The sequence below is a fragment of the Ictalurus punctatus genome, unplaced genomic scaffold (genome assembly GCF_001660625.3).
Source record: "Ictalurus punctatus breed USDA103 unplaced genomic scaffold, Coco_2.0 Super-Scaffold_100, whole genome shotgun sequence".
Taxonomy (NCBI): domain Eukaryota; kingdom Metazoa; phylum Chordata; class Actinopteri; order Siluriformes; family Ictaluridae; genus Ictalurus; species Ictalurus punctatus.
In genome coordinates this window covers 3,929,340-3,944,884 of record NW_026521086.1, presented here as the reverse complement: position 1 = coordinate 3,944,884, position 15,545 = coordinate 3,929,340, and the positions used below count along the sequence as shown (strand labels likewise).

Below are 15,545 nucleotides of genomic sequence, written 5' to 3'. Positions count from 1 at the left end.
ACGTGTTTACAAACAGCAAAGAGAGCACTAAGAACTCAAGTGGGAAGCAGAAAGAGTCGTAGGAGGCCTGCAGAGAAGCCTATGGCACATTCTGTTGACCAACTCATTCTCAGGTAGGTGATTCCTTCCTTTTGTGCCAACTACCATAAAGTACCTGGAGAAGCTCCAAGCTACAACCCGTGGACGGGCCAAGAATTGAAGCCGGGTCAACTGCTTAGACTGGAGCTATGCTCACCACTATACCACCAATGCCACGCTGCACCATTCCGCTCTGGTGAACAAAGTGTACGTATGTGCGCTTCTCATCAGAAGACCATAGGCAACAGCCAAAGTGGCACCTTGGTTTCTGTAGTGTAGTGGTTATCACGTTTGCCTCACATGCAAAAGATCCCTGGTTCGAGACCGGGCAGAAACAAGCTAGAATTTCTGAACATTGCTTTAATGACTGAGCGGTTGTCATCACTGTAGGATCAGGTCCTCTAGGAACAGCCAGAAAGCAAGACCTCCTTTACAGAGGAGATTTCCTTCTTTTGTAGCAAAGCAGTTAATATTTGCTTACCAAATGAAAGGGAGCCTCTGGTTTTCCCCAGAAAGTGGAAGCCTGGCTCTTTCGTTGCTCAACAAGACTCTGTGCTTGACTGGAAAGTTTGCCGTAAAGTACTGCTGGCCGAGTTCACCTCGAGAGGTCTGCAAGAGGTCTGAGCCCGAAAAAGGCTGGGAGCGGTTTCCCTTCCATTGAGCTTTTGTAGCAAGGCAGATAACAGCTGCTTGCAAAATCACGGGCAGTCTCTGCTTTTCCACTGAATGTGGAAGCCTGGCTCTTTCCTTCATCAAGAAGACAAGAGTACTGATGCGCTTGACACGAGGTTGCGACTTGTAATTCCCCACCTCCAAGCGGGAAAACGCAAAGCAAACGCACCCTCAACTTGAAATCGCCATTCCTCAACCGTGGGAAGTCTTCTCATCTCCCGGTTCCTTCCCTGTTCATCGAGTGACGTCGAGCCGGCATGACGGATTCAGAACTCACAAAGTGGCACTTACCTCAGTGGTTATTTGCTTTAGATCAGGGTTGTCCAGTCTTCTCCAGAATGGGCCAGTGTGGTTGCAGGTTGTCATTCTAACCAAGCAGAAGCCACACTTTAGTCTATTGAAAGCCAAGATCAGCGGAGCCAACAATTGGAATCAGGTGTGGCTCCTGCTAGATTGGAACCAAAAGCTGAAGATTGGACAACGCTGCTTAAGACCAATCAGCATATAGACATATTTGCTTATTAAATATAAAACATTGACTATATAGATGGCTGATCGCGGAAAATGGACACCTCTCATCACAGTTTGCATGCTAGCTTGTCGCTAACAAGAGACAGACACGGAGAGACCGCATGTTCTCACCTTTTCGCCCCTGTTCACGGGTCAAACGTGCCCTGTTGCATGCTGACGTGTTTACAAACAGCAAAGAGAGCACTAAGAACTCAAGTGGGAAGCAGAAAGAGTCGTAGGAGGCCTGCAGAGAAGCCTATGGCACATTCTGTTGACCAACTCATTCTCAGGTAGGTGATTCCTTCCTTTTGTGCCAACTACCATAAAGTACCTGGAGAAGCTCCAAGCTACAACCCGTGGACGGGCCAAGAATTGAAGCCGGGTCAACTGGGAGCGGTTTCCCTTCCATTGAGCTTTTGTAGCAAGGCAGATAACAGCTGCTTGCAAAATCACAGGCAGTCTCTGCTTTTCCACTGAATGTGGAAGCCTGGCTCTTTCCTTCATCAAGAAGACAAGAGTACTGATGCGCTTGACACGAGGTTGCGACTTGTAATTCCCCACCTCCAAGCGGGAAAACGCAAAGCAAACGCACCCTCAACTTGAAATCGCCATTCGTCAACCGTGGGAAGTCTTCTCATCTCCCGGTTCCTTCCCTGTTCATCGAGTGACGTCGAGCCGGCATGACGGATTCAGAACTCACAATGTGGCACTTACCTCAGTGGTTATTTGCTTTAGATCAGGGTTGTCCAGTCTTCTCCAGAATGGGCCAGTGTGGTTGCAGGTTGTCATTCTAACCAAGCAGAAGCCACACTTTAGTCTATTGAAAGCCAAGATCAGCGGAGCCAACAATTGGAATCAGGTGTGGCTCCTGCTAGATTGGAACCAAAAGCTGAAGATTGGACAACGCTGCTTAAGACCAATCAGCATATAGACATATTTGCTTATTAAATATAAAACATTGACTATATAGATGGCTGATCGCGGAAAATGGACACCTCTCATCACAGTTTGCATGCTAGCTTGTCGCTAACAAGAGACAGACACGGAGAGACCGCATGTTCTCACCTTTTCGCCCCTGTTCACGGGTCAAACGTGCCCTGTTGCATGCTGACGTGTTTACAAACAGCAAAGAGAGCACTAAGAACTCAAGTGGGAAGCAGAAAGAGTCGTAGGAGGCCTGCAGAGAAGCCTATGGCACATTCTGTTGACCAACTCATTCTCAGGTAGGTGATTCCTTCCTTTTGTGCCAACTACCATAGAGTACCTGGAGAAGCTCCAAGCTACAACCCGTGGACGGGCCAAGAATTGAAGCCGGGTCAACTGGGAGCGGTTTCCCTTCCATTGAGCTTTTGTAGCAAGGCAGATAACAGCTGCTTGCAAAATCACGGGCAGTCTCTGCTTTTCCACTGAATGTGGAAGCCTGGCTCTTTCCTTCATCAAGAAGACAAGAGTACTGATGCGCTTGACACGAGGTTGCGACTTGTAATTCCCCACCTCCAAGCGGGAAAACGCAAAGCAAACGCACCCTCAACTTGAAATCGCCATTCCTCAACCGTGGGAAGTCTTCTCATCTCCCGGTTCCTTCCCTGTTCATCGAGTGACGTCGAGCCGGCATGACGGATTCAGAACTCACAAAGTGGCACTTACCTCAGTGGTTATTTGCTTTAGATCAGGGTTGTCCAGTCTTCTCCAGAATGGGCCAGTGTGGTTGCAGGTTGTCATTCTAACCAAGCAGAAGCCACACTTTAGTCTATTGAAAGCCAAGATCAGCGGAGCCAACAATTGGAATCAGGTGTGGCTCCTGCTAGATTGGAACCAAAAGCTGAAGATTGGACAACGCTGCTTAAGACCAATCAGCATATAGACATATTTGCTTATTAAATATAAAACATTGACTATATAGATGGCTGATCGCGGAAAATGGACACCTCTCATCACAGTTTGCATGCTAGCTTGTCGCTAACAAGAGACAGACACGGAGAGACCGCATGTTCTCACCTTTTCGCCCCTGTTCACGGGTCAAACGTGCCCTGTTGCATGCTGACGTGTTTACAAACAGCAAAGAGAGCACTAAGAACTCAAGTGGGAAGCAGAAAGAGTCGTAGGAGGCCTGCAGAGAAGCCTATGGCACATTCTGTTGACCAACTCATTCTCAGGTAGGTGATTCCTTCCTTTTGTGCCAACTACCATAAAGTACCTGGAGAAGCTCCAAGCTACAACCCGTGGACGGGCCAAGAATTGAAGCCGGGTCAACTGGGAGCGGTTTCCCTTCCATTGAGCTTTTGTAGCAAGGCAGATAACAGCTGCTTGCAAAATCACGGGCAGTCTCTGCTTTTCCACTGAATGTGGAAGCCTGGCTCTTTCCTTCATCAAGAAGACAAGAGTACTGATGCGCTTGACACGAGGTTGCGACTTGTAATTCCCCACCTCCAAGCGGGAAAACGCAAAGCAAACGCACCCTCAACTTGAAATCGCCATTCGTCAACCGTGGGAAGTCTTCTCATCTCCCGGTTCCTTCCCTGTTCATCGAGTGACGTCGAGCCGGCATGACGGATTCAGAACTCACAATGTGGCACTTACCTCAGTGGTTATTTGCTTTAGATCAGGGTTGTCCAGTCTTCTCCAGAATGGGCCAGTGTGGTTGCAGGTTGTCATTGTAACCAAGCAGAAGCCACACTTTAGTCTATTGAAAGCCAAGATCAGCGGAGCCAACAATTGGAATCAGGTGTGGCTCCTGCTAAATTGGAACCAAAAGCTGAAGATTGGACAACGCTGCTTAAGACCAATCAGCATATAGACATATTTGCTTATTAAATATAAAACATTGACTATATAGATGGCTGATCGCGGAAAATGGACACCTCTCATCACAGTTTGCATGCTAGCTTGTCGCTAACAAGAGACAGACACGGAGAGACCGCATGTTCTCACCTTTTCGCCCCTGTTCACGGGTCAAACGTGCCCTGTTGCATGCTGACGTGTTTACAAACAGCAAAGAGAGCACTAAGAACTCAAGTGGGAAGCAGAAAGAGTCGTAGGAGGCCTGCAGAGAAGCCTATGGCACATTCTGTTGACCAACTCATTCTCAGGTAGGTGATTCCTTCCTTTTGTGCCAACTACCATAGAGTACCTGGAGAAGCTCCAAGCTACAACCCGTGGACGGGCCAAGAATTGAAGCCGGGTCAACTGGGAGCAGGTTTCCCTTCCATTGAGCTTTTGTAGCAAGGCAGATAACAGCTGCTTGCAAAATCACGGGCAGTCTCTGCTTTTCCACTGAATGTGGAAGCCTGGCTCTTTCCTTCATCAAGAAGACAAGAGTAATGATGCGCTTGACACGAGGTTGCGACTTGTAATTCCCCACCTCCAAGCGGGAAAACGCAATGCAAACGCACCCTCAACTTGAAATCGCCATTCGTCAACAGTGGGAAGTCTTCTCATCTCCCGGTTCCTTCCCTGTTCATCGAGTGACGTCGAGCCGGCATGACGGATTCAGAACTCACAAAGTGGCACTTACCTCAGTGGTTATTTGCTTTAGATCAGGGTTGTCCAGTCTTCTCCAGAATGGGCCAGTGTGGTTGCAGGTTGTCATTCTAACCAAGCAGAAGCCACACTTTAGTCTATTGAAAGCCAAGATCAGCGGAGCCAACAATTGGAATCAGGTGTGGCTCCTGCTAGATTGGAACCAAAAGCTGAAGATTGGACAACGCTGCTTAAGACCAATCAGCATATAGACATATTTGCTTATTAAATATAAAACATTGACTATATAGATGGCTGATCGCGGAAAATGGACACCTCTCATCACAGTTTGCATGCTAGCTTGTCGCTAACAAGAGACAGACACGGAGAGACCGCATGTTCTCACCTTTTCGCCCCTGTTCACGGGTCAAACGTGCCCTGTTGCATGCTGACGTGTTTACAAACAGCAAAGAGAGCACTAAGAACTCAAGTGGGAAGCAGAAAGAGTCGTAGGAGGCCTGCAGAGAAGCCTATGGCACATTCTGTTGACCAACTCATTCTCAGGTAGGTGATTCCTTCCTTTTGTGCCAACTACCATAAAGTACCTGGAGAAGCTCCAAGCTACAACCCGTGGACGGGCCAAGAATTGAAGCCGGGTCAACTGGGAGCGGTTTCCCTTCCATTGAGCTTTTGTAGCAAGGCAGATAACAGCTGCTTGCAAAATCACCGGCAGTCTCTGCTTTTCCACTGAATGTGGAAGCCTGGCTCTTTCCTTCATCAAGAAGACAAGAGTACTGATGCGCTTGACACGAGGTCGCGACTTGTAATTCCCCACCTCCAAGCGGGAAAACGCAAAGCAAACGCACCCTCAACCTGAAATTGCCATTCCTCAACCGTGGGAAGTCTTCTCATCTCCCGGTTCCTTCCCTGTTCATCGAGTGACGTCGAGCCGGCATGACGGATTCAGAACTCACAAAGTGGCACTTACCTCAGTGGTTATTTGCTTTAGATCAGGGTTGTCCAGTCTTATCCAGAATGGGCCAGTGTGGTTGCAGGTTGTCATTCTAACCAAGCAGAAGCCAGACTTAGTCTATTGAAAGCCAAGATCAGCGGAGCCAACAATTGGAATCAGGTGTGGCTCCTGCTAGATTGGAACCAAAAGCTGAAGATTGGACAACGCTGCTTATGACCAATCAGCATATAGACATATTTGCTTATTAAATATAAAACATTGACTATATAGATGGCTGATCGCGGAAAATGGACACCTCTCATCACAGTTTGCATGCTAGCTTGTCGCTAACAAGAGACAGACACGGAGAGACCGCATGTTCTCACCTTTTCGCCCCTGTTCACGGGTCAAACGTGCCCTGTTGCATAATGACGTGTTTACAAACAGCAAAGAGAGCACTAAGAACTCAAGTGGGAAGCAGAAGGAGTCGTAGGAGGCCTGCAGAGAAGCCTATGGCACATTCTGTTGACCAACTCATTCTCAGGTAGGTGATTCCTTCCTTATCCGCCAACTACCATGAAATACCACGAGACGCTCCAAGTTACAATCGGTGCATTGGCCGGGAATCGAACCCAGGTCAACTGGGAGCGGTTTCCCTTCCACTGAGCTTTTGTAGCAAGGCAGATAACAGCTGCTTGCAAAATCACAGGCAGTCTCTGCTTTTCCACTGAATGTGGAAGCCTGGCTCTTTCCTTCATCAAGAAGACAAGAGTACTGATGCGCTTGACACGAGGTTGCAACTTGTAATTCCCCACCTCCAAGCGGGAAAACGCAAAGCAAACGCACCCTCAACCTGAAATTGCCATTCCTCAACCGTGGGAAGTCTTCTCATCTCCCGGTTCCTTCCCTGTTCATCGAGTGACGTCGAGCCGGCATGACGGATTCAGAACTCACAAAGTGGCACTTACCTCAGTGGTTATTTGCTTTAGATCAGGGTTGTCCAGTCTTCTCCAGAATGGGCCAGTGTGGTTGCAGGTTGTCATTGTAACCAAGCAGAAGCCACACTTTAGTCTATTGAAAGCCAAGATCAGCGGAGCCAACAATTGGAATCAGGTGTGGCTCCTGCTAGATTGGAACCAAAAGCTGAAGATTGGACAACGCTGCTTAAGACCAATCAGCATATAGACATATTTGCTTATTAAATATAAAACATTGACTATATAGATGGCTGATCGCGGAAAATGGACACCTCTCATCACAGTTTGCATGCTAGCTTGTCGCTAACAAGAGACAGACACGGAGAGACCGCATGTTCTCACCTTTTCGCCCCTGTTCACGGGTCAAACGTGCCCTGTTGCATGCTGACGTGTTTACAAACAGCAAAGAGAGCACTAAGAACTCAAGTGGGAAGCAGAAGGAGTCGTAGGAGGCCTGCAGAGAAGCCTATGGCACATTCTGTTGACCAACTCATTCTCAGGTAGGTGATTCCTTCCTTATCCGCCAACTAAGATTAAATACCACGAGACGCTCCAAGTTACAATCGGTGCATTGCCCGGGAATCGAACCCAGGTCAACTGGGAGCGGTTTCCCTTCCACTGAGCTTTTGTAGCAAGGCAGATAACAGCTGCTTGCAAAATCACAGGCAGTCTCTGCTTTTCCACTGAATGTGGAAGCCTGGCTCTTTCCTTCATCAAGAAGACAAGAGTACTGATGCGCTTGACACGAGGTTGCAACTTGTAATTCCCCACCTCCAAGCGGGAAAACGCAAAGCAAACGCACCCTCAACCTGAAATTGCCATTCCTCAACCGTGGGAAGTCTTCTCATCTCCCGGTTCCTTCCCTGTTCATCGAGTGACGTCGAGCCGGCATGACGGATTCAGAACTCACAATGTGGCACTTACCTCAGTGGTTATTTGCTTTAGATCAGGGTTGTCCAGTCTTCTCCAGAATGGGCCAGTGTGGTTGCAGGTTGTCATTCTAACCAAGCAGAAGCCACACTTTAGTCTATTGAAAGCCAAGATCAGCGGAGCCAACAATTGGAATCAGGTGTGGCTCCTGCTAGATTGGAACCAAAAGCTGAAGATTGGACAACGCTGCTTAAGACCAATCAGCATATAGACATATTTGCTTATTAAATATAAAACATTGACTATATAGATGGCTGATCGCGGAAAATGGACACCTCTCATCACAGTTTGCATGCTAGCTTGTCGCTAACAAGAGACAGACACGGAGAGACCGCATGTTCTCACCTTTTCGCCCCTGTTCACGGGTCAAACGTGCCCTGTTGCATGCTGACGTGTTTACAAACAGCAAAGAGAGCACTAAGAACTCAAGTGGGAAGCAGAAAGAGTCGTAGGAGGCCTGCAGAGAAGCCTATGGCACATTCTGTTGACCAACTCATTCTCAGGTAGGTGATTCCTTCCTTTTGTGCCAACTACCATAGAGTACCTGGAGAAGCTCCAAGCTACAACCCGTGGACGGGCCAAGAATTGAAGCCGGGTCAACTGGGAGCGGTTTCCCTTCCATTGAGCTTTTGTAGCAAGGCAGATAACAGCTGCTTGCAAAATCACGGGCAGTCTCTGCTTTTCCACTGAATGTGGAAGCCTGGCTCTTTCCTTCATCAAGAAGACAAGAGTAATGATGCGCTTGACACGAGGTTGCGACTTGTAATTCCCCACCTCCAAGCGGGAAAACACAATGCAAACGCACCCTCAACTTGAAATCGCCATTCGTCAACAGTGGGAAGTCTTCTCATCTCCCGGTTCCTTCCCTGTTCATCGAGTGATGTCGAGCCGGCATGACGGATTCAGAACTCACAAAGTGGCACTTACCTCAGTGGTTATTTGCTTTAGATCAGGGTTGTCCAGTCTTATCCAGAATGGGCCAGTGTGGTTGCAGGTTGTCATTCTAACCAAGCAGAAGCCACACTTTAGTCTATTGAAAGCCAAGATCAGCGGAGCCAACAATTGGAATCAGGTGTGGCTCCTGCTTGATTGGAACCAAAAGCTGAAGATTGGACAACGCTGCTTAAGACCAATCAGCATATAGACATATTTGCTTATTAAATATAAAACATTGACTATATAGATGGCTGATCGCGGAAAATGGACACCTCTCATCACAGTTTGCATGCTAGCTTGTCGCTAACAAGAGACAGACACGGAGAGACCGCATGTTCTCACCTTTTCGCCCCTGTTCACGGGTCAAACGTGCCCTGTTGCATGCTGACGTGTTTACAAACAGCAAAGAGAGCACTAAGAACTCAAGTGGGAAGCAGAAAGAGTCGTAGGAGGCCTGCAGAGAAGCCTATGGCACATTCTGTTGACCAACTCATTCTCAGGTAGGTGATTCCTTCCTTATCCGCCAACTACCATGAAATACCACGAGACGCTCCAAGTTACAATCGGTGCATTGGCCGGGAATCGAACCCAGGTCAACTGGGAGCGGTTTCCCTTCCACTGAGCTTTTGTAGCAAGGCAGATAACAGCTGCTTGCAAAATCACAGGCAGTCTCTGCTTTTCCACTGAATGTGGAAGCCTGGCTCTTTCCTTCATCAAGAAGACAAGAGTACTGATGCGCTTGACACGAGGTTGCGACTTGTAATTCCCCACCTCCAAGCGGGAAAACGCAAAGCAAACGCACCCTCAACTTGAAATCGCCATTCGTCAACCGTGGGAAGTCTTCTCATCTCCCGGTTCCTTCCCTGTTCATCGAGTGACGTCGAGCCGGCATGACGGATTCAGAACTCACAAAGTGGCACTTACCTCAGTGGTTATTTGCTTTAGATCAGGGTTGTCCAGTCGTCTCCAGAATGGGCCAGTGTGGTTGCAGGTTGTCATTCTAACCAAGCAGAAGCCACACTTTAGTCTATTGAAAGCCAAGATCAGCGGAGCCATCAATTGGAATCAGGTGTGGCTCCTGCTAGATTGGAACCAAAAGCTGAAGATTGGACAACGCTGCTTAAGACCAATCAGCATATAGACATATTTGCTTATTAAATATAAAACATTGACTATATAGATGGCTGATCGCGGAAAATGGACACCTCTCATCACAGTTTGCATGCTAGCTTGTCGCTAACAAGAGACAGACACGGAGAGACCGCATGTTCTCACCTTTTCGCCCCTGTTCACGGGTCAAACGTGCCCTGTTGCATGCTGACGTGTTTACAAACAGCAAAGAGAGCACTAAGAACTCAAGTGGGAAGCAGAAAGAGTCGTAGGAGGCCTGCAGAGAAGCCTATGGCACATTCTGTTGACCAACTCATTCTCAGGTAGGTGATTCCTTCCTTTTGTGCCAACTACCATAAAGTACCTGGAGAAGCTCCAAGCTACAACCCGTGGACGGGCCAAGAATTGAAGCCGGGTCAACTGGGAGCGGTTTCCCTTCCATTGAGCTTTTGTAGCAAGGCAGATAACAGCTGCTTGCAAAATCACAGGCAGTCTCTGCTTTTCCACTGAATGTGGAAGCCTGGCTCTTTCCTTCATCAAGAAGACAAGAGTACTGATGCGCTTGACACGAGGTTGCGACTTGTAATTCCCCACCTCCAAGCGGGAAAACGCAAAGCAAACGCACCCTCAACTTGAAATCGCCATTCGTCAACCGTGGGAAGTCTTCTCATCTCCCGGTTCCTTCCCTGTTCATCGAGTGACGTCGAGCCGGCATGACGGATTCAGAACTCACAATGTGGCACTTACCTCAGTGGTTATTTGCTTTAGATCAGGGTTGTCCAGTCTTCTCCAGAATGGGCCAGTGTGGTTGCAGGTTGTCATTCTAACCAAGCAGAAGCCACACTTTAGTCTATTGAAAGCCAAGATCAGCGGAGCCAACAATTGGAATCAGGTGTGGCTCCTGCTAGATTGGAACCAAAAGCTGAAGATTGGACAACGCTGCTTAAGACCAATCAGCATATAGACATATTTGCTTATTAAATATAAAACATTGACTATATAGATGGCTGATCGCGGAAAATGGACACCTCTCATCACAGTTTGCATGCTAGCTTGTCGCTAACAAGAGACAGACACGGAGAGACCGCATGTTCTCACCTTTTCGCCCCTGTTCACGGGTCAAACGTGCCCTGTTGCATGCTGACGTGTTTACAAACAGCAAAGAGAGCACTAAGAACTCAAGTGGGAAGCAGAAAGAGTCGTAGGAGGCCTGCAGAGAAGCCTATGGCACATTCTGTTGACCAACTCATTCTCAGGTAGGTGATTCCTTCCTTTTGTGCCAACTACCATAGAGTACCTGGAGAAGCTCCAAGCTACAACCCGTGGACGGGCCAAGAATTGAAGCCGGGTCAACTGGGAGCGGTTTCCCTTCCATTGAGCTTTTGTAGCAAGGCAGATAACAGCTGCTTGCAAAATCACGGGCAGTCTCTGCTTTTCCACTGAATGTGGAAGCCTGGCTCTTTCCTTCATCAAGAAGACAAGAGTAATGATGCGCTTGACACGAGGTTGCGACTTGTAATTCCCCACCTCCAAGCGGGAAAACGCAATGCAAACGCACCCTCAACTTGAAATCGCCATTCGTCAACAGTGGGAAGTCTTCTCATCTCCCGGTTCCTTCCCTGTTCATCGAGTGACGTCGAGCCGGCATGACGGATTCAGAACTCACAAAGTGGCACTTACCTCAGTGGTTATTTGCTTTAGATCAGGGTTGTCCAGTCTTCTCCAGAATGGGCCAGTGTGGTTGCAGGTTGTCATTCTAACCAAGCAGAAGCCACACTTTAGTCTATTGAAAGCCAAGATCAGCGGAGCCAACAATTGGAATCAGGTGTGGCTCCTGCTAGATTGGAACCAAAAGCTGAAGATTGGACAACGCTGCTTAAGACCAATCAGCATATAGACATATTTGCTTATTAAATATAAAACATTGACTATATAGATGGCTGATCGCGGAAAATGGACACCTCTCATCACAGTTTGCATGCTAGCTTGTCGCTAACAAGAGACAGACACGGAGAGACCGCATGTTCTCACCTTTTCGCCCCTGTTCACGGGTCAAACGTGCCCTGTTGCATGCTGACGTGTTTACAAACAGCAAAGAGAGCACTAAGAACTCAAGTGGGAAGCAGAAAGAGTCGTAGGAGGCCTGCAGAGAAGCCTATGGCACATTCTGTTGACCAACTCATTCTCAGGTAGGTGATTCCTTCCTTTTGTGCCAACTACCATAAAGTACCTGGAGAAGCTCCAAGCTACAACCCGTGGACGGGCCAAGAATTGAAGCCGGGTCAACTGGGAGCGGTTTCCCTTCCATTGAGCTTTTGTAGCAAGGCAGATAACAGCTGCTTGCAAAATCACCGGCAGTCTCTGCTTTTCCACTGAATGTGGAAGCCTGGCTCTTTCCTTCATCAAGAAGACAAGAGTACTGATGCGCTTGACACGAGGTCGCGACTTGTAATTCCCCACCTCCAAGCGGGAAAACGCAAAGCAAACGCACCCTCAACCTGAAATTGCCATTCCTCAACCGTGGGAAGTCTTCTCATCTCCCGGTTCCTTCCCTGTTCATCGAGTGACGTCGAGCCGGCATGACGGATTCAGAACTCACAAAGTGGCACTTACCTCAGTGGTTATTTGCTTTAGATCAGGGTTGTCCAGTCTTATCCAGAATGGGCCAGTGTGGTTGCAGGTTGTCATTCTAACCAAGCAGAAGCCAGACTTTAGTCTATTGAAAGCCAAGATCAGCGGAGCCAACAATTGGAATCAGGTGTGGCTCCTGCTAGATTGGAACCAAAAGCTGAAGATTGGACAACGCTGCTTAAGACCAATCAGCATATAGACATATTTGCTTATTAAATATAAAACATTGACTATATAGATGGCTGATCGCGGAAAATGGACACCTCTCATCACAGTTTGCATGCTAGCTTGTCGCTAACAAGAGACAGACACGGAGAGACCGCATGTTCTCACCTTTTCGCCCCTGTTCACGGGTCAAACGTGCCCTGTTGCATGCTGACGTGTTTACAAACAGCAAAGAGAGCACTAAAAACTCAAGTGGGAAGCAGAAAGAGTCGTAGGAGGCCTGCAGAGAAGCCTATGGCACATTCTGTTGACCAACTCATTCTCAGGTAGGTGATTCCTTCCTTATCCGCCAACTACCATGAAATACCACGAGACGCTCCAAGTTACAATCGGTGCATTGGCCGGGAATCGAACCCAGGTCAACTGGGAGCGGTTTCCCTTCCACTGAGCTTTTGTAGCAAGGCAGATAACAGCTGCTTGCAAAATCACAGGCAGTCTCTGCTTTTCCACTGAATGTGGAAGCCTGGCTCTTTACTTCATCAAGAAGACAAGAGTACTGATGCGCTTGACACGAGGTTGCAACTTGTAATTCCCCACCTCCAAGCGGGAAAACGCAAAGCAAACGCAACCTCAACCTGAAATTGCCATTCCTCAACCGTGGGAAGTCTTCTCATCTCCCGGTTCCTTCCCTGTTCATCGAGTGACGTCGAGCCGGCATGACGGATTCAGAACTCACAATGTGGCACTTACCTCAGTGGTTATTTGCTTTAGATCAGGGTTGTCCAGTCTTCTCCAGAATGGGCCAGTGTGGTTGCAGGTTGTCATTCTAACCAAGCAGAAGCCACACTTTAGTCTATTGAAAGCCAAGATCAGCGGAGCCAACAATTGGAATCAGGTGTGGCTCCTGCTAGATTGGAACCAAAAGCTGAAGATTGGACAACGCTGCTTATGACCAATCAGCATATAGACATATTTGCTTATTAAATATAAAACATTGACTATATAGATGGCTGATCGCGGAAAATGGACACCTCTCATCACAGTTTGCATGCTAGCTTGTCGCTAACAAGAGACAGACACGGAGAGACCGCATGTTCTCACCTTTTCGCCCCTGTTCACGGGTCAAACGTGCCCTGTTGCATAATGACGTGTTTACAAACAGCAAAGAGAGCACTAAGAACTCAAGTGGGAAGCAGAAGGAGTCGTAGGAGGCCTGCAGAGAAGCCTATGGCACATTCTGTTGACCAACTCATTCTCAGGTAGGTGATTCCTTCCTTATCCGCCAACTACCATGAAATACCACGAGACGCTCCAAGTTACAATCGGTGCATTGGCCGGGAATCGAACCCAGGTCAACTGGGAGCGGTTTCCCTTCCACTGAGCTTTTGTAGCAAGGCAGATAACAGCTGCTTGCAAAATCACAGGCAGTCTCTGCTTTTCCACTGAATGTGGAAGCCTGGCTCTTTCCTTCATCAAGAAGACAAGAGTACTGATGCGCTTGACACGAGGTTGCAACTTGTAATTCCCCACCTCCAAGCGGGAAAACGCAAAGCAAACGCACCCTCAACCTGAAATTGCCATTCCTCAACCGTGGGAAGTCTTCTCATCTCCCGGTTCCTTCCCTGTTCATCGAGTGACGTCGAGCCGGCATGACGGATTCAGAACTCACAAAGTGGCACTTACCTCAGTGGTTATTTGCTTTAGATCAGGGTTGTCCAGTCTTCTCCAGAATGGGCCAGTGTGGTTGCAGGTTGTCATTGTAACCAAGCAGAAGCCACACTTTAGTCTATTGAAAGCCAAGATCAGCGGAGCCAACAATTGGAATCAGGTGTGGCTCCTGCTAGATTGGAACCAAAAGCTGAAGATTGGACAACGCTGCTTAAGACCAATCAGCATATAGACATATTTGCTTATTAAATATAAAACATTGACTATATAGATGGCTGATCGCGGAAAATGGACACCTCTCATCACAGTTTGCATGCTAGCTTGTCGCTAACAAGAGACAGACACGGAGAGACCGCATGTTCTCACCTTTTCGCCCCTGTTCACGGGTCAAACGTGCCCTGTTGCATGCTGACGTGTTTACAAACAGCAAAGAGAGCACTAAGAACTCAAGTGGGAAGCAGAAGGAGTCGTAGGAGGCCTGCAGAGAAGCCTATGGCACATTCTGTTGACCAACTCATTCTCAGGTAGGTGATTCCTTCCTTATCCGCCAACTAAGATTAAATACCACGAGACGCTCCAAGTTACAATCGGTGCATTGCCCGGGAATCGAACCCAGGTCAACTGGGAGCGGTTTCCCTTCCACTGAGCTTTTGTAGCAAGGCAGATAACAGCTGCTTGCAAAATCACAGGCAGTCTCTGCTTTTCCACTGAATGTGGAAGCCTGGCTCTTTCCTTCATCAAGAAGACAAGAGTACTGATGCGCTTGACACGAGGTTGCAACTTGTAATTCCCCACCTCCAAGCGGGAAAACGCAAAGCAAACGCACCCTCAACTTGAAATCGCCATTCGTCAACCGTGGGAAGTCTTCTCATCTCCCGGTTCCTTCCCTGTTCATCGAGTGACGTCGAGCCGGCATGACGGATTCAGAACTCACAAAGTGGCACTTACCTCAGTGGTTATTTGCTTTAGATCAGGGTTGTCCAGTCTTCTCCAGAATGGGCCAGTGTGGTTGCAGGTTGTCATTCTAACCAAGCAGAAGCCACACTTTAGTCTATTGAAAGCCAAGATCAGCGGAGCCATCAATTGGAATCAGGTGTGGCTCCTGCTAGATTGGAACCAAAAGCTGAAGATTGGACAACGCTGCTTAAGACCAATCAGCATATAGACATATTTGCTTATTAAATATAAAACATTGACTATATAGATGGCTGATCGCGGAAAATGGACACCTCTCATCACAGTTTGCATGCTAGCTTGTCGCTAACAAGAGACAGACACGGAGAGACCGCATGTTCTCACCTTTTCGCCCCTGTTCACGGGTCAAACGTGCCCTGTTGCATGCTGACGTGTTTACAAACAGCAAAGAGAGCACTAAGAACTCAAGTGGGAAGCAGAAAGAGTCGTAGGAGGCCTGCAGAGAAGCCTATGGCACATTCTGTTGACCAACTCATTCTCAG

General features: G+C 48.1%; 1 non-coding gene across 1 annotated transcript; it reads left to right on the top strand.

The window, feature by feature from the left end:
- The first annotated feature begins 342 nt into the window (after nt 1–342).
- trnav-cac (transfer RNA valine (anticodon CAC)) lies at nt 343–415 on the top strand. Its single transcript has one exon. It is a non-coding gene; the product is annotated as a tRNA-Val (tRNA).
- The last annotated feature ends 15,130 nt before the right edge of the window (nt 416–15,545 follow it).